The following is an 18,110-nucleotide window of genomic DNA, read 5'->3' as shown; positions in this document are numbered from 1 at the left end:
GAATTTACAATAAATATTGTGTATTTTACTATTATTTGTTTACTGTGTATTGTACATATTTTATAGCACGTTTGTAATATACATGTACATTGTTTTCAAAGAACCAGGTGTGGCGCATTCACCAGCACACCTCTGCTTACAGGGACATATATAGATACACTAAGGTAAGATTTGAAGTAGATGAGAAAGATAAAAGGAACAGCAAGGAGAGGGCCTCACTAGAGCTGGAGATGATGCTAACAGAAAATTTCATATTATGGAGGGCAGACATGGGACATGGTGGGCTGCAGGTTTGCCTCTAAGCTTCCCAGCACATCTTATTAATATATAAAGGGAAATTTGATTGTGTACCAATTTTTCAGTGTTTGGGTCAGAAATTGTGGCAATTCTCCTAGGCTAAGTCTGGAAGGAATTTTACTCTGAGGCTGTGTATAGAGGAACAATGTGTTTTTCTAAATATCAATAATATCCTTAAAGCAAACCCTCACTTAGAGTCAAAGGAATACTTTTGGGAGAGCCCCTCTCTGAAGGCTGGACACTTCTTGCCAAACTGCATTTCTGTAAGATACACTATTGAAGTATTTGTGGATGAAATCATAAGAACTCTGGGACTTGTTTTAAAATTCTCCACAAAACAAAGGAATAAACATCTGTTGAAGTGAATAATTGAAGCAAAAAGAGCGAAATACTGATAAATATTGAAGCTGGATGATGGGCAATTGGGGATTCACTGAACTCTTGTCTGTACTTTGAAACAAGACTGAATCTTATTAATGTAGTCTAACAGCTCCTCCTCCCTTCTCCCCTGCATACCTTATCTCCGCTTCTCCCTCCTTGCTATTCCTGTGGTAGAACAACTGGGTCTTTTGTCCTTCCCACATTGTGGATTTGGCTGTTGCTACTTCATGGTGACAAAAAAATATTACCTAACAGAAATCCATTAAACTTAGAAATTATCCTACAGGAATGAGACAGGTCAGGGATGTTTTAATGAAAACAGAAGGGAAGAAAAATGAGCCATCTGACCCAAAGAAAGGAATTGCAGTAACAGGGGCACAACCCACAGGGAAGGTGAGGAAAGTGGGGGCTGAAAAGCAGAGGATCTGCAAAGAGAAGCACTGGAGATAACTTTTGCCTGCTGCTGATTTCTGAGTTCTTTGTCTTCGAGCACCTCCCCTTCCTCACCCTGCCACTTCAACCCTCAGGCAGAGTGGTGGGGCAGGGGCATTTTCCTCATTCTGGTTGCACTGTTGAGCTAAAACTTAAGGGATTTGAAAAAAATTTTTTTTTCTTGAACCACATGCTTTTTAAGAAAAAAAAGACAAATACATTTAAAATCAAATCAATTTTGAAGGGGCAGCATCTTTATCATCTCCCATCCTTGGGATTCATTTCACATTCAAATAAATAGAAAACTACTTGCAAAAAGGCAAATTACACCTAGATTTACCCACAGGTGGCATTTCATGCCATGACTTAATGGCACTTCATCAACATGAGCTTTTCTGGGCTCACTGATTAGATCTTGCAATATGGAAAGTACCTTACCGTAATTTTTCAGTAGTTCACAGGTTATGCTATTTGGAACCATGTGAAGTAGCTAATGTTTTGGTGGTTTTCAAAAACACTGTATAACCAAGAAATTCAAGCACCACATAGCAGTGACTTAGGGACCATTTAGACATCTGATGAGATATGTATGACTGTGATTAAAGGTTAGTTGTAACAATATTATGATATTTTAGAATCTTTGAAATGTATGAGCGCTTATTTAACTCATGGTGATGAGCATCAGCCCCAGGCCCATCCTGTGGCTCTGCTGCAGCCAGAAGCTCTGGTTCCCTGCCCAGGCTCACTTGCTGCAAGCCCTGCCCCTCAGCTCTTCTGCTGCTGAGGCAATGCCTCTGCTGTCCAGGCCTCACAGAGGAGCCTTCCCTGTGTTCTCCAGGAATAACTGGTAGTAGTCTGCACCCGGGAGATGCCTGACAACTGAGAAAATTGATCTTCCTAGAGAATTGCCTGGAGGGTTTGTCTGACCTATCAGTGGGTCTTACCTAGTTTCTAAAAAAATGAAATGCAATAGGATGAAATAGAATGGGAAACCATCAGAGCATGTGATAAAGATAAGCACTATCTTATGAAAGCTTTGTTTCTATTATTTATGTGGGTATATGTGTGTACTGAGACATAATGTGAAATGTATTTTTAAATGTGATTCAAGTCAAAAGGTCTTGAAGAGTGCTGCTCTCAGAATGTGTAATTTACCATTGGAGCAAGCCAGGCTAGTAAGAAGCTGTTGCTTAGACACATCACAGTGGCTCTGAAAGAGTGCTGAAACATTTCCCTAACAAGTTTAAAACAATACGCACCTTTCCTCTCATACCTTTACCTTTCTGAGATATATGTGAGCTTAGTGAATTCCTCTGTTCAGGTAACAAGAGTTAGCATCTATTCAGTATTCCTTCCATCCACAAACATTTACTGAGAGTGTGCCAGGCACTGAGAATATAATGATGGGGGAAAAAATGGACAGGAATCCCTATTTTAGTGAAACTTGTATTCAAAAGTAGAGGATGAGGCAGACTATAAGCAAGACAAATCAGTGAAATAGAAAATGTTAAATGGTTATAAATGCCAGGGCAAAAAAGTGAATCCTCCTTTGGGAGGATTTGGGGGATATATTCTCAATTTTTCTGTATAACACATCACTACAAACTTAGCCAGTTAAAGCAGCATATGTTTATTATCTTTCAGTTTCTATGGTTTGAAGAGTCCGGACACGGCTTCACTGGGTCCTCTGCCCAGTGTCTTACGGGACTGCAATCAACATGCCACCTAGGCTGAAGTCTCATTTGAAGAATTAACTGGAGAATCATCTTCTTGCAAGCTCATTCAGGTTGTTGGCAGAACTTAATTCCTTCCAGTTGTATAACTGAAGGCCTCAGCTTTTTGATGGCTCTCCACTGGAGCCCACTTTCAGATCCTAGAGGCCTCCCGCTTCCACTGGCCCTCTCACTGTATGGCAGCTGACTTCTTCATGTCAGCAAGGAAGAGCTGTCTCTCTAGTTTCCTAAGATGGTGTCTTTTATCATGTAGTCTAAATATGGGGTGACACCCCATTACCTTTGCTCTGTTTCATTAGAAGCAAATAACAGGTTCTGCTCTCACCCAAGGGGAGAGGGATTCTAGGTGTGGCTCATTGGAGGTCACCTTAGGGAATATCCAGACCCAGTGGGGTTGCAGTTTTAGACAGGGTGGCCAGAGAAGGCATTCCTGAGAGCTACCATTTGGGGAAGGACCTGGGGAGGAGAGGAAGAAAGTCATGTGACTATTCTTGGGAAGAGCATCTTCCCAAGAGGAAAAAAACAAATACAAATTTTCGAGGAACATGCCTGCCATTTTGAGACAAAATATCCTGTGTGCTGATGAGAAAGATCAAAGTGAGGGACAAATGGATGCTGCAGGGGAAAAAGAATTGCTGGAGAATCACTTATGAGTAAGCAAGGGGAATCTAGTGCAGAAAGAAAGGAAATAGTCATCCATGAGAGTGGGGTTAGAAATGGATCCTTCCAGGGAATGGGGAGTGTCAGTCTGTTCACTTGATAGCAATCAAGGCCCACCTGATCTTAGTGCTTATGAATTTAAGGAGAGACCATTCACCATGGTGGGGTGTCTTTCACTGACCACAGTCAGTATGTGTGGAGATAGGCAATATATATGCAGAAAACTGGATTGAACAGGGCTGTGGTTTAGGTAAGTGAGCAGAGAGGGGCAAGGTGCAAGGGAGGAGTATGGTGAGTGACCATGGAGTTTAAGCTAGGTCAGATCCAGCTGGCAGGAAGTCAGTAAGGATATAGTTGAATTGAACAACACTGTTATCAACTGGATCTAGTTCACGTTTATACAGTTCTCTACCTCAGAACAGCAGAATATTCGTTCTCTTCATGCTCATATGGATGATTAAAACACATTCTGGGTCATAAATATACCTTAACAAATTCAATAGAGTAGAAATCCTACAAAGTCTCTTCTCAGCCACATGGAATTAAACTAGAAATCAGTAACAGAAATAAAGCTGAAAAATCTCAAAATCGTTGGAGATTAAACATCACACTTTTAAATAACATATGGGTCAAAATGAAATCATGCGAAAATTTTTTAAAGAACATTTTCAAGTAAATAAAAATATAACATCAAAATTATGGAATGCAGTAAAAGCAAGGCATAGAAGAAAATTTGTAGCAATGAATTCATATATTAGAAATGAATTATTGAGTCAGTTGACATGAGTTTTAAGACTAAACATTTTATAGAGGAGGATGGAGAGGTGCTGAAAGTGACATGAGATGTAAGAAAGACACTTAACCCTCAAAGAACAAGAGAAGTGGGAAAGAAAACTACCACTGAGAGCCTGCAGGGGAAGCAGAGTCCCAAGGGGAAGGTAGGTTCCAGTGACCACAAAGATTCAGAAAAGTTCAGAGAAGAAATGAAGGCTGTGGACATTTTGCTGATGATTTTCAAAGGGCTCTGTGGAAGAGCTTCAGGGAAGGGGATCAGAAAAAGGAGTGTCAGAAAGGGGTGGGATAAGGGTTTGAGGGTTAAAGGATACCCAACCAAAGCAGAGTTAAGGGGCATGATGAGTTGGGGCAAGTTGTCCTGATGCTGCAAGAAGGAAGTTGTAGGGGTCTCCTGGGGACACACGGAAATTCTGTTGTCACACAACATTGAGGCTGGTAGTAGAGCAGCATCACTCTGGGTGCTCACGTCTTCTTGTGACTCCGGCCGATGGAAACCTGCAGAGGGCGCTCTTCCTGAGCAGGGGAAACAGTCCATCCCCGAGTCCCCCAGAAAGAGCGTGGGGAACCTCAGTCAAAAGAGGTTTTAGTAGGGAAACTGAGGGAAGTAAGGAAGACAGGCAGCTAGACTTGCTAGTTAGAAGACTGTGATACATTTACTTATCATGTGTTAAAATTTGTGACCATGCTGACTGAGATTTTAATTATTTGTGAGATTGCAATTATTTGTGACTGCTAATTTTAGTGTTTAATCTTTTTGTAAAACAGTTGTTCATATCTCTGTTTTTACTGTTACAGTTGTTGCTTATTCTCATTTCATGTTTTGAATTCAAATTCTGAGGATATCCAGTCATCTCCACCAGCTAATCCACCCATTCCTTTCTTTCTGTCTCCCTCCCTCCCTCCCTCCCTGTGTCTTTCCATCCCTGCTCCCATCAGCGCATGCAGTCTTTCATTTATTTGTTCATTTAGCAAGTGTTTATAACATCCAAAACTAATTTAATACTATATGTCAAGTATACCTCAAAAAAAGAAGCTTCTTTCAAGAAACAAAAAACTCAGGTATTTATGGAGCATTTGAAGATCCCCTGGAGAAGGGAAGGGCAGTCCACTCCAGTATTCTTGCCTGGAGAATCCCATGGACAGAGGAGCCTGGCGGGCTACAGTCCATGGGGTCGCAAAGAGTTGGACATGATTGAGCGACTAACACTTTCTTTCACTTTAGTATGTTTCAGAAACTGTTCTAGGAGACTAAAGTGATGACAGCAGATAAAGCTTATATTCTTATGCAAATAAGCAAAAAAGGTGCCTGAGAAGTGCTATGGAGACAAATAAAACAGAGTAAGGAGGAGGAGTACTGAGAGAGAGAGAAGGAGAGATCAGGAAAGAGGTCTCTGAATGTGACATTTGTGCTAAGGCCCCGAGGGAAGTGAGGGAGGAAGGCATGCAGAAAACAACAGGAAGAGCATCGTGAGCAAAGGAAAAAGAAACTATTTCAGGAAGAACAAGGGACCCAGTGTAGCTGGAGTGAAGCGACAGGGAGAGTGAAAGGAAGTGAAGTCAGGTAGGTGTGCATGTGGAGATTGGGTGGTGGGTGCTGAGTGTGAGCCGAAGAGTGAGAGTCTGACTTGTTTTATTTGCAGTCGTAGAATTTTATTCAGGTTCATAAGTGATTAATTTTCTTTCTAAAAGTCTAAATACAAATCCTATTCATATATAATTTTTTGAATTTACATACAGTAAAATTCACCTTTTTTAGGATCCACAGGAACACCGTGCCTGCAGAGAACAAAATCCATGGATGCTGAGGTTCCTTATATTTACATATAATCTACGCAAATCCTCTTATGTACTTTAACCATCTCTGATTTCCTGTAATACCTAATACAGTGTAAATACTGTGTAAATAGTTGCTGGGATGCTGCAAATTTAAGTTTTGTTGTTTTAGAACTTTGTCAAAAAAATTTTCCCCTGAATCTGAGATCTGAGGTTGGTTGAATTTGTGGATGTGGAACCTGAGGATATGGACTACATAGTTCTGTGAGTTTTGACAAACACGTGTAGTCACGTGACTGTCACCGTCTAGATGTAGACCAGTTTCCCCACTCAGAGTGCACTGGGACCCCTTTGTGGTCAGCATGGCCCTCACCTGCAGTCCTTGGCACCACTGTTGTCTTTTCTGGCCTTTTAGCTTTGTCTTCAGAGTTATGTCTGTAGGGCGTCATGTAAATGAAACTATATATCATGTAGCCTGTGCTATAGATGTGTATTCGTTTGGCTGCACTGGGTCCTGGTTGCAGCAGGCGGGATCTTCGGTCTCCATTGGAGCATGCAGAATGCCCCCTGCAGTGGACGTACAGAGCGCTAACCACTGGACCGCTAGGGAATGCCCTAGTCTCCTTTTTGCTGAGCAGCAGTCCAGTGTGTGCGTGTGCCTCCGTGTGTTTATCCAGTCACAAGTTTAGGCACTTTCAGGTTGTTTCCAATTTTATATGAATAAGAAATAAAGCTACTATTCAGATTCACATACTAGCTGTTGTGTGAACACAGATTTTCATTTCACTTGGATAGTTGCCTCAGAGTGGGATTTCAGAGTCAGATGGCAAGCACGTTTTAACTGTATAAGAAACTATCATACTGTTCTCCAAAGTGGTTGTCTCGTTTTGCACTCCCACTACCAATGCATGTCACTTTTAAAATTTGAGTCATTTTAGTTGGTATGTAGTGATGTCTCCTTGTGGTTGTAAGTAGCATTTCCCTAGTGACTAATAACGCTGGGCATTATTTTTATGTAATTATTTGCCTTCTATATATCTTCTTTGATGAAATGTCTTTACAAATATTTCATGCCTTTGATGAATTGCTATTGAATTTTCAGAATTTTTAAAAATGTATTTAGGATATAATTTCTTTATCAAATTTTTGTTTTTCAGATATTTTCTACCAGTCTTTGACTCTCTTTTTTCCCATTTTTTTAAAAAAATAGGGTCTTTTGAATAGCAGATGTTTCCAATTTTTACTTATGTCCAGTTATCAGATTTAAGGTTTTACATTTAGGTCTGTGATCTATTTTGAGTTAAATTCTGTGCAGTGTGAGGCCTGCATCAAGGAACATATATATATTTCTTGAAAAGACTATTCTGTCTTCTTTGAATTGCCATTTAGGTTATGTATGGTTGTGTTTATGAGCTCTTATCTGTTCCATTGATCTGCGTATATTTGCCAGGACCTCACAGTCTTGATTACTGTAGCTCCATGGTTCTCCATGGCTCTCATGGTTCTCTTGAGAACTCTCAAGGGTTCTGCTTGTTTCTCTGTTGCACACTCATGTCGTGTGTGCCCTGGTGCGGGGCCTGGTGTTTGTTGTCAGAGCAGTGTTTCTTCCCCTTTGGTCACCTGCTCACTAAGGAGGTGTCATGGTGAGAGCATGCTTAAGATCTTCTCCTGGCAGATTTCAAGTGGACAATGCACTATTAGCAGCAATCCTTGCTTCCTTTGTGAGGGTGGTTCATCCTGGTGCTGAACGGTCTGATGTGTTGGACAAGAAGGTGAAAGCCTCAGGCTAGCCTGTTCTGGGAGGGCCCTTCTGGGCCAGATTGCCAAAGATTAATGACCTTGCTGATGACTTTCTCTGGCCTTATGCTGATCCTGTGGTGCATGGCAGCCCTGACTGGGCAGTGCCCTTGGCCAGGATGGACCTCAGAGCATTTGCTACATCTGTTCCAATCTGAAAATTTCCCCATGTATGACATTCATTTAGTTATTCATTCTTTCATTTAAATGTGACATTTATGGTGCTGTGTTCAAGGATTATAATAAGGAAGGAGATAGAAATGGTTTCTGTCCTCACAGAGTTTACACTTTGGACAAGAGGCATTAAGTAGCTTAATAAATACTCAGTTAAGTTTGTAACATGAACTATAGTCAGTTCTCCATACTGTTTACATAACGTGAATTAGTTTACATTTTGTCTGTGCTGCTTTTATGCTAGAATGGCAGAGCTGAGTGATTGCAGCTGTCACAGAATGGCCTACATAGTTCATAATATTTATTATGTGACACTTGATAGGAAAAGTTTGCTGACCCCTGCTTGGATACCTTAGATGTGTTCAGAAGATAAGGTCACTCAGGGCTGCCCTCTGAGCTAAGGGTGAGGAGGGAAGCAGCACTGATGTAAACCACGTGTGCTCACAGACTCTCACAGACACGAAGCCTTGCGGGGGCATCTTCTTGTTCAGTACATTGGTCCACTTAATACCAGGCTGGGCCACCTTCACATTGGAGGCTGCATGGTGACTGTAGTTAATGATACAGAATTGTTTACTTAAAACTTGTTGGAAGTAGATCTAAGTATTCTTACCACAAAAATCCATTAAAAAAACCCAAAAGAAAGCTGGGGAAATTCCCCTGTCACTTTATTCCAAGACAGTTTCTAGGAGAGAGGAAGACATTGCTTTCTACTCTTGGAAAAAAATACAAAAAGTACTCTGAGTCAGAAATGTCTGTCTACCAAAATCCGTCCTCCTAGTTCCATAGTGTGGCGTGGTAGCTGCCTGATAGCTGTCCAGTCAGGAACTACATTTCCCACAGTCCTTTGTGTCGAGTGTACCCATGTGAGTAGTTCTGACCAATGGATTGGGAATGGGAGTGACCTGTCATTTGCAGGCTGGGATTTTTAATGAAATGCTCACTTGCAAGCCCTCTGTCCCCTTCAGCTATCTGGATATAGAGGGCTCTGAGGTTCTGGAGCAGGACTTCTGAAACTTCTGAGTGTTTGAGTCACCTGTATCTGGAGATCTTAAAGCACAGGGCAGGTGCAGTAGGTCCAGGGCAGGGTCTGAGATCTTGCATTTTTAACAAGTTTCCAGGAGATGGCAGTGCTGTTGGTGCTTAGACCTTTATTCTGTAGTGGAGCCATAAAATGAAAGGAACCTGTCTCTGAATCACTTAAGTAGGAAAAATCTCCTTTACTCAGCAACTCCTGATCTGTTACCTGAGTGAGAAATAAGCCTTTGCAGAAAGGTATGGGCGTGTCTGCATGCTCAGTCACGTCCAACTCTTTGCAACCCCTATGGACTCTAGCCTGCCAGGCTCCTCTGTCCATGGAATTTTCCAAGCAATACTGGAAAATACTGGTTGCCATTTAGGGGATCTTCCTGACCCAGGGATCGACCCCGCATCTCCTGTGCCTCGTTCATTGCAGGCAGATTATTTACTGCTGAGTCACAAGGGAAGCCCATTTTAAAACCTGCCAAAGCCTTATCCATTAGCTCATTGACAATAGTGGTTAAGGGGAAAAAAAAATCTGGGTTTTATATTTGTTGACTTGGATTAAAAACAGAGAGTGAAAATGTTTGGGATGGGTTGTGAATGATCTGCCTCATCTGGCGGGGAGGTTAGTGGAGAGCAGACCATGAGGGTCTTTGACCCTGAGAAGTCTCAGTGCAGGGAATTGAGGTAGAGTCTCTTAAGCAAGGGACCAGCGGGTGAGTGCCAGGGCCCTGGTGCAGGTTGCAGGGCAGAGGTTGGCTGGAGGAGCCCAGCCAAAAGTGTGGTCACTCAAAGGCTGCTTGACCCCAGTGACAGAAGCCTGGGCAGGGAGGCAGATGGGATACTGATGTGTGTGGTATCGGAGTGTGTGTGCTATTGGGAAGAGTTGCAGTTGGAGCAGAGAGGCAGAGGGAGTCCAGACCTGCTCCAAGGTCAAAAGCCACAGGAGCCTTTTGCCTCCTTGCAGTGAACATTCACAGTGGGGAGGCCAAGTTCATCTGAGGTACTTTGACCAGCTGGATCCAGCATGCTAGAATTCAGCCAAGGATGCTAGTGGGAAATCTCTCCCCAGGTTCTGAGGAAGAAAGGCTGGAACAAGAAGGCCTGCCCTGTCACTGTTGGTATGGTCCTGACCTTACCTTCCTGAAATAAAGCCAGAGCTGGGTCTTCTCAAGGCCTGCTGGCTTTGGGACAGAGCTGGGCCTGAGCAGGAACAGGAGGAAGTCAAGGGAAAATAATACTGGTTTTGGATAAAGCACCTGGGTGGTGGCAGAAGCTAGCCTTCGTCCCATCTGGTATTCAGATAACATCAAGCCCTTCTGTCAGAATTGTGTAGAAATAGCAGCAAACCTGAGAAGAATTGCAAACTGTCCACTTTGACTAGTCAGGGTCACTTACCATGTTACAAACCATTTTTATTCAAGGGAAACTATAGTGGATTTAGACATGAGACCAGTTTTTTTTTTTTTTTTTAAATTATCTGATGTTTAAATACTCACCAAGCGCCTATTGTGTGTTAGGTACCATGAAGATTAATTGTAGAAATCCAAGGTGAATTTTCATACCTTGATGATGGAGAAGAGAGCAGATTATAAGAATGTGAATCTGTGTACTGATTAGATACCTGTCCAGGAAAGCTCTTGGAAGAGTTGAAACACAACTGGGGGCTGGGAGAGGCTGAGTTCCGGGTCAGCAGCCTGTGAGGGCTGCAGCCTCCAGCAGAGGATGGAGTGGAAGGAAGAGAGGCAGGAAGCATAAAGGTGGGCCCCACCCCAGCTCCGGGTTCTGTAGGGGGACCCACGTCATGTCAGGTCGTCCTTCCAGTGAAATCCGTCAGTGCCTGCTGCTGCCTGGTGTGGAGGCCCACATCCTGGCCGGGGCCTGTTAGGCCTGTGAAATCTACCCCATGGCCCCCCAGCCTTCTACAGGCCAGTTTTTGATATCCTCTGCCCTCAGGTGACGGGCTGCCATCAGGTCTCAGATTTGGAGCTTGGCCCCCAGGCCCTTTTCTTCTCAGGTGGCCGAACTGCTCCAGTTTGCCCATGACTCGAGGTGGGGAGGGTGTTGCTTGGATGCCCACTCAACAGTTTCGAAACCAAGACCATCCTGTCAAACTGGGGGAAGTTGTCACCTTGCTCCCCGAGGCCTGGACCCCCCACGCTGTTCCTGTTGTGACATCTGCACACATTGAACCAGTCCCCGGCTGTTTTCTTAGGAGAAGCCCTGGGTATACCCCTCCTGGCCTCATGAGGCCTCCTGCTTGCCCACTCTGGCTCCTTCACTTCTCCTTTGAAGCTCTTATTACAACTGCAAGTAACATAACTAGTTGTGGAATTAGCTTCCTGATATGTAAAGCCTGCACATCTCTGACAGGTGGGTCGTGCCTGTCTGGTTTAAAGTTGTAGTCTCAGCCCTCTGCACAGTACCTGCCACATGACTGACACTGATAAACATCTGCTGAATGAGAATTCCGGAGCACCACTGCAAACCATTACATGTCTCTCAGCTGGTAAGAGCAACAACTTAAAAATGTGTAGGTGTCATTGTATATGTACTCTGTGCTCGAGTCAGAGTCCCTGGCTATTTCTTGGCACCCTTAACAGGTACTCAGGTCTCCTTATTTCTTACCTGGAGGATTTCAGTGCCTGCCAGCGCATCTCCTGTCTCCACTGCACCTGGACAGGGCTGCCAGGGCCTCCTCCCAGAGCTGAGTGCTGAGTTCACCTTTTCTCAGAAAGCTCTAATGACGCTCGACTGCTCGTAATAGCATTTGTGATCTGCTTGCCCCTACGTCTGTTATTCTTCTGTCTGTCTCTGTCAGTCTCAGTCAAAATAAACAATACATTGTTTCTCTAACATACCTCCAACTTTCTTAACTCTGACTTCCCTCATGCTGTTCTATGCCTTATCCCTCCCTTACCTTTTGAAATCCTACCCGTCCTCCAAAGCCCACTAATACACCCCTTGTCCAGGGTCACTTCTAACTGCCTCCACCCATTTCTGCATTCTGTAGAAACAGACATTCCCACTGTGTTAACTGTCTTGATCTTCTAACCAGATTATAGGCAGCTTGAGAACAGGGGCTGCGTTATACGCATCTGTAATGCTTTATAGTTAGTAGGTACTCAACACTATTCAAAAATGTTTGTTAAGCTGAGTTAAGTAGGTTTAATTCATGCTCCTTTTGTTTCACGTAGCCCGTAAAATAATTTTATAAAAATTCTAGATCCAATTTCATTTTTAAGTTGACATCTATGTTTTTTTCACAAATTTAAATATTGCCAAGGATATATTTTTGTATATATGCTTTAAATGTATCTTATTTAAACCTTGTAGTTGCAGATTTGACTCATTTAACTTATGGAAAATACCTGCTATATAATCTAACTGGCTAAGCTAGTCCTTGTGGTCAAGTCAGACAAACAGCCAAACCACACATTCAATCAGAAAAAAAGTCTGACTTTATTTTAAAATTTAGATAAACGTGGGTGCTGATTCTTAGATAGGAACCCTCCGGGCCTCTTGAATTGAAGGAAGGCATTGCCCATGTAAGTGATGCTCTCTGCTTTGCTCTCCTGACTCCCCAAGGCTGCCTTCTCCAGTTGTCACTTTAATGCCCTAGAGGTTTTACACTTTAGGGGGATGAACAGAGTCAAATTTAGGTTGTGTGATAAGTCCGTCTTCCATAATGTGAAGGGTCCTTGTGTAGGGCAGGTGGGAATGGGCAGTGGGCAAACCACAGGCCTTGAAATGCATAAAATTGGAAGATGAAGTTCTGGAAGTGGATTCCAGGTAAGATAGGTCTCTGCCTGTGTGCACCCTGGAAAGTCTCTGTGTGACCCCCAGGGACTATGTGTTCTTGGCGTGAAGGCATTTGACCCAGGAGGAAGGCACAGTGGAGATCACATCTTCTTTCACACAGATACACCTTGTGAGGGTTTTAGAAAATTTACCTTCCACTTAATGAAGAAAGGTCACTTTGTTGCTTCACAAGATTTCCAGGTGAACTCATTTTCCAAGACACCGTTACATCAGAAGAAAAGATCCAACGAAACTCTCAGAATCTTTTAAAACAGATGTGGCCCTCATCTGCGGTTGCCAGCAACCCTCCCCCCAGGCGGTGGACAGACTTCAGCTTTCCTGGATCGCTGTGCTGCCGGGGTGATATGCCACCAGTGTGGCCCAGCAAGAGGTCAGTGTAATTCGAGATGGTTGCTCCATCATTTATTCCCAAATGTTTACACACTGCAGCTTCTATTACCACCAGTAAGCATAACCATCATCTCTACACATTTAATTGGTGCCCTAAATAAACTTGACATGATGCAGAATCATGCACTATCATTGGACATAGTGCCCTTACTGTGTTAAGACTTGGAAAGCACTCTGGAGATTTTGTAGGCATCCCGTCTGGTGCTATGATTATCTGAAAAAGAAATCTTGTTAGTCCAACTTCTTCAGCAGTTAGGTCACTTGATTTTGCAGTGAGTTTGGCCTGAAAAATAATATCAGTTGGGCAGGGTCAGATTCATTCTGGGGGAGCCCCAAGCTTACACAGTTTGGGAGAGACTCAATAAGAAAGAAAATGTAAAATTCCACATGAGCTTGAGGGCTCATGCACGCTTCAGTTCCTCCAGCTTCACAGCAAACCCACCTGTACTGTAGGAACAGTGGTCAGGTGTCTGGCAGAGTGCCTTGCACTTGGAGTACACACTTGAAGCTATGCCAGGCACGTGTAGCCCCCAGCAGCCACACACTTCACCAGGTCTGGGGTGTGTATGATCCACTGCTTGGAAGGGGAATCAGATCCTGATGAAAGCAAGGGGTTCTCTGCTGAAAGCCTTGCTGTTGTTCCAAGACAGAGGCTGCAGATTGGTAGGCTGTGGGCCAGACTCGGTCTGCAGGTGGTTAGTTGTGGTAGAAGATAAGAATCTTCTTGTTCAGTGTTTCTTAAAAATGTGAATTAAACTTGTCAAACTTTAAAAACCATAAATTTCATATAAAAAGCTGATTTCTTTTTTGTTTTCTTCTCTCCCCCCCACCCCCCTAACCCTTCTCATGAGGAACTGAAAGACAGTTCCACAGTGACAGATGACAGCTTTAGAGGAGGGATGTGCTTATTGGTCCACCCAGTCCCCACCTTGGCATCTTCATGTTTATTTTCTGCCTGACCTTGGAAACTTGATTCATGGTAAGGCCTTGTCTTTTGAGGCTCCTCACTTGCTCAGCCCTGGTGCTGCTCTGTCCCCGCCCTGATACCTTTGGTCTCTGATCTGTGATCTTTTTGATGTCCTAATGACTTTTTTCCTTTTAAGATGTAATTGGCTGTGCATGATTAATATTGACACCTCATTTTTTAAACTAAATTCATTGTTTTCTAGATCTTGCTTTTTTCAACTTGCACTTGGCCTTTCTCTGGTTAGTCCACAAAGCACGACATACATTTATGGTAATTATCTCAATTTGTGTGCTTGATTTCACACTTTGTATTAGCGTCTTCGCTTTTCTGAGTGATATACAGTAGGTTTAAATCTTTAAAAAGAAAAACCCTACTGGAGTAAAAATGGTCAGTTGGAAATTTTAGGCCTCCTGTTGACATCAGTGGGAAGTCTTGACTAGGGTTGAGAACTATTTCTTTGGATTGTAATCTTGATGGCACGGTTGTCATCATCCTATTCCTGTTACTTCCTAGAACTCTCTCCTCTGTAGTGCAAGTATTGTTTTATGTTGCAAACAGTTTATCTGGCCATTCATTTTGTACCTTTACACTGTTTTTCACTAGATCTTGGCTTCTGCATAAGCTTGGATTTTGCATGAAAAAAATCCAGAATTAAAAGAAAAAAATGCGATGGAATTTACTGGTGATTGATACCTACCTTTTTGGGAAAAAAAAAAGTTTGGTATCAATCAGCATAGCAAGCAACAGAAACATAGCACCAATTCATGAGCGATGCGGTCCCTTGACAGGCAAATACCAACTAGTGTCTGTGAGAAAACTCTGCTTACTAGGGTGGAAAAAGTCTGCAGTTATTCTCCCTTGCAGTTTTACTGCATTTAGAGTCAACTTTCAAAGAAGTCCTATTTGGGCATTAAACTTATATTTTGAAAAATCTAAGACAACTGCAGTTTTTAAAAATTAACTCAACTTCTGGTAATTATTTCCTTCAAATTAACACTGCCAACAAAAGAGTTTTGTGCATGGTTAGAACTGGCTAAGTTTAAATTTAGTGGAGTAAATGAATTTTAAAAGTAAGCTGGTACAAGACTTGAATTTGGTTTTTATTTCTAAGAGACATTTTTCTTAAAATGTTGAGCTGCCTTTGATAACATATTTTTAAGTTTCTTTACCTTTTAAGTGATCTGATCTGTACCTGCCTTAGTTGCTAAGTTGTGCCCTACTCTTTGCAATCCCATGGACTGTAGCATGCCAGGCTTCCCTGTCCTTCAGTATCTCCTGGAGTTTGCTCAGTCTTATGTCCATTGAGTCAGTGATGCTGTCCAGCTATCTCCTCTTCTTCTGTCATCCCCTTGTCCTCCTGCCCTCAATCTTTCCAAGCATTAGGGTCTTTTCCAGTGAGTCGGCTCTTTGCATCAGGTGGCCAAAATATTGGAGTTTCAGTCACTTTTGTTAAGGGAATGTTATTCTGCAGTGACCTATGATCCTGTCTGACCAAGGGTTTTAAAACTGTTTGATAATTTTTTTTTTAACAAAACTTCCAAAATCAAATTCTAATGAAGTTCTTTTGACCCCTAGCTAATTTGGGGATGCTTCAAAGGGCCCCTGGAAAACTTCAGAGAAAGATATTAAACTAATTAGGTTCATTTGGTATGTTAAATTTCATGGGAAGTATTGTCAAATGAGTAATAAATCTTCTTAGGTTATGTTATAAGGGGAAATGTTATTAACATAGATATTCCGGAAGTTGCATGGAATTCTTAAAATCTGATACTCCTGGTAAAATTATCAGTCATAATTCTGGTTATTAAAGTGTTATTTGTTATAGCAGTAGCCAAATTTCTTTGTCAGTTGCATTGTAGTCAGATTTTAAAAGTGCCATATGTCTTTTGTCACTGTTGACATTTATGGTTTTATTCTGATGCTTTTACAAAAATGCTTCCTCTTCAAAAAGATTTATGGGAAGAACATTAGGACAAGTATAGGTTTCTGACTTTCAGACAATAATGCTGAACTGGGTAAGAAATGAAGGAATTCTGAAAGGAAACCTAATGGGTTCATAAAACTATTAACAAAAGGAGTGAATGAACTGATGACTCTGGCTGTAATTTTTATGGTTTCTATCTGAAAAGTAACTGGTTTTAATCTGTGTTTTCCAGATACAAGGAAACCCTCCTCCTCAAGCTGATTATGACTTGCGTTTGGTAAATTATGCTTTTGTAAACTGAATTGAAACATTTATCTCACCTATCTGATCTCTCCAGAGACTAGAAATGCTTAGGTTCACTAGTAGCTTTGTCTGATATATTAGGAAGGACACCTCCTAACAGATACAGGAGTCTCAAGGAAAGGAATTCACCTAAGTCTGTGAGACAGTCTGTGATAAGCCTGGGTATGACTTTCCTATTTCTGAGAGGCCTTTTACAGGTTCAGTCAGAGACTCCTTATAAAAGAAGTTCCCTCAAAGCTATTTTTAAAAAAGCCTATGCAATCAACTATATTTATATAAATCATCAGGCCAAGTTTATTGAAATCAGACTTACTTTGGAAACAAATTAGACTTAATTTGGCTGAATTTGGTAAGTAATTTTAGAAAAAGATTCTTTCAGTGAGTACTAAATTCTAGTTGTGTTGAGGTCTGCATTTACTAAGACTCACTTCTCAGATGATTCCTTGCTGTTATATTAAGTTTAATTGAATAATTAATAGGACACCCTAAGTTTGTTTCTGAAGCTTATCTTAATAATCTTTAGAGGAAGATCAGGTATCCCACAGCCTGCAAGCAGTATTGTGTGTACTGGAAATGACATCTTTTAAAGGACCATCTCCCACTTAGGTGAAAGATCCTTATCAGGTACTCTACACTAGCTCATGCACTGCAAAATTGAAAGAAATTGACTCTTTGATTAATATTTCCACTTAGAAAGGGCTCCTACACTGGCCTGGTCTACAGAGAGGACTGCTGATCTCAAATTCACCTTAAAACGACACTCAAACAGAGGAGAAACTGCACTCAGACCAGGATGAGAAAAAGACAACATCCGAAGTAGACAGCTGACTGAAGGTGCTGGACCTGACCCATAAGATCATTTATTGTGTTTTCTTGACTTCTTGGACCTTTTTGTACACTCGAATCAGATGTTTTTCTATCATGGGCATGATCCTGTGCTAGTTTTAAAATTCAATCCAGTTATTGGGTTTGTGACCAATTACCTGTGTCTAGTATTTCTGTGTTACCTTGGATTTCTCCTCTCCTTTTGGTTGGCTCTTAGGAAATTTATTCTAAAAGAAAGAAAGAAAGTATAGTTCTGTTCTGGACACTATTGTTAGTTGCTATCCCTTCACCTGGACTGCTCTGACCCTGGCCATAAATAGACATTTCCAAGTTCAGTCAGAGCAACAGACAAAAAAATTTTAGCCAAAGAATACAGCTTCCCACAATTTTGAGACTATGTGGTTAACACTAGGCTATATCCATTTAAGTTTAAAGACTCCCTTATGTTGGGTACAATTAAACCATACTGTGGATAGCCAGAGCTTCCCAGGTGGCAAAAGTGGTAAACAGTCCACCTGGAGGAGGAAATCGCAACCCACTCCAGGATTCTTGATGGGATAACGCTGGCAGGCTACATACAGGCCATGGGGCCACAAAAAGGATACAGCTGAGCACACACACGCACAAGGATAGCCAGCCTAGGACCAGCAGGAAGTTGGGCTGGGCACCTTACGGACAGTGCCAGGATTGGGGAACAGACTAAGACAGCCTGGGGATGTACTGGGCTGCTCCTTACCAATACTGGTAGTTACATTATTTGTATATTGCCTGTTTTACAAAATTGTTTCTTGCATTGTCAAATGTGTGACTGAAC

General features: G+C 42.1%; 1 protein-coding gene across 24 annotated transcripts in view; it reads left to right on the top strand.

Moving 5' to 3' along the window:
* PHTF2 (putative homeodomain transcription factor 2) overlaps positions 1-18,110 on the top strand; it is a 202,469-nt gene that overhangs the window by 167,929 nt on the left and 16,430 nt on the right. For 18 of the 24 annotated variants that reach the window (XR_009494148.1, XR_009494147.1, XR_009494146.1 and 15 more), the window contains 3 exons: positions 2,755-14,256; positions 16,401-16,445; positions 17,165-17,305. The gene's annotated coding sequence lies outside the window, so the exon portion shown is untranslated. Of the gene's footprint in view, positions 1-2,754; positions 14,515-16,400; positions 16,446-17,164; positions 17,306-18,110 lie in introns of all 24 variants that reach the window. The other 6 variants (XR_009494138.1, XR_009494133.1, XR_009494135.1 and 3 more) reach the window with 6 other exon arrangements.

Source organism: Bos taurus, chromosome 4, assembly GCF_002263795.3.
Source record: "Bos taurus isolate L1 Dominette 01449 registration number 42190680 breed Hereford chromosome 4, ARS-UCD2.0, whole genome shotgun sequence".
Classification (NCBI taxonomy): Eukaryota; Metazoa; Chordata; class Mammalia; order Artiodactyla; family Bovidae; genus Bos; species Bos taurus.
Note: the sequence above shows the minus strand (reverse complement) of the source record. Positions and strands in the feature narration are given on the sequence as shown.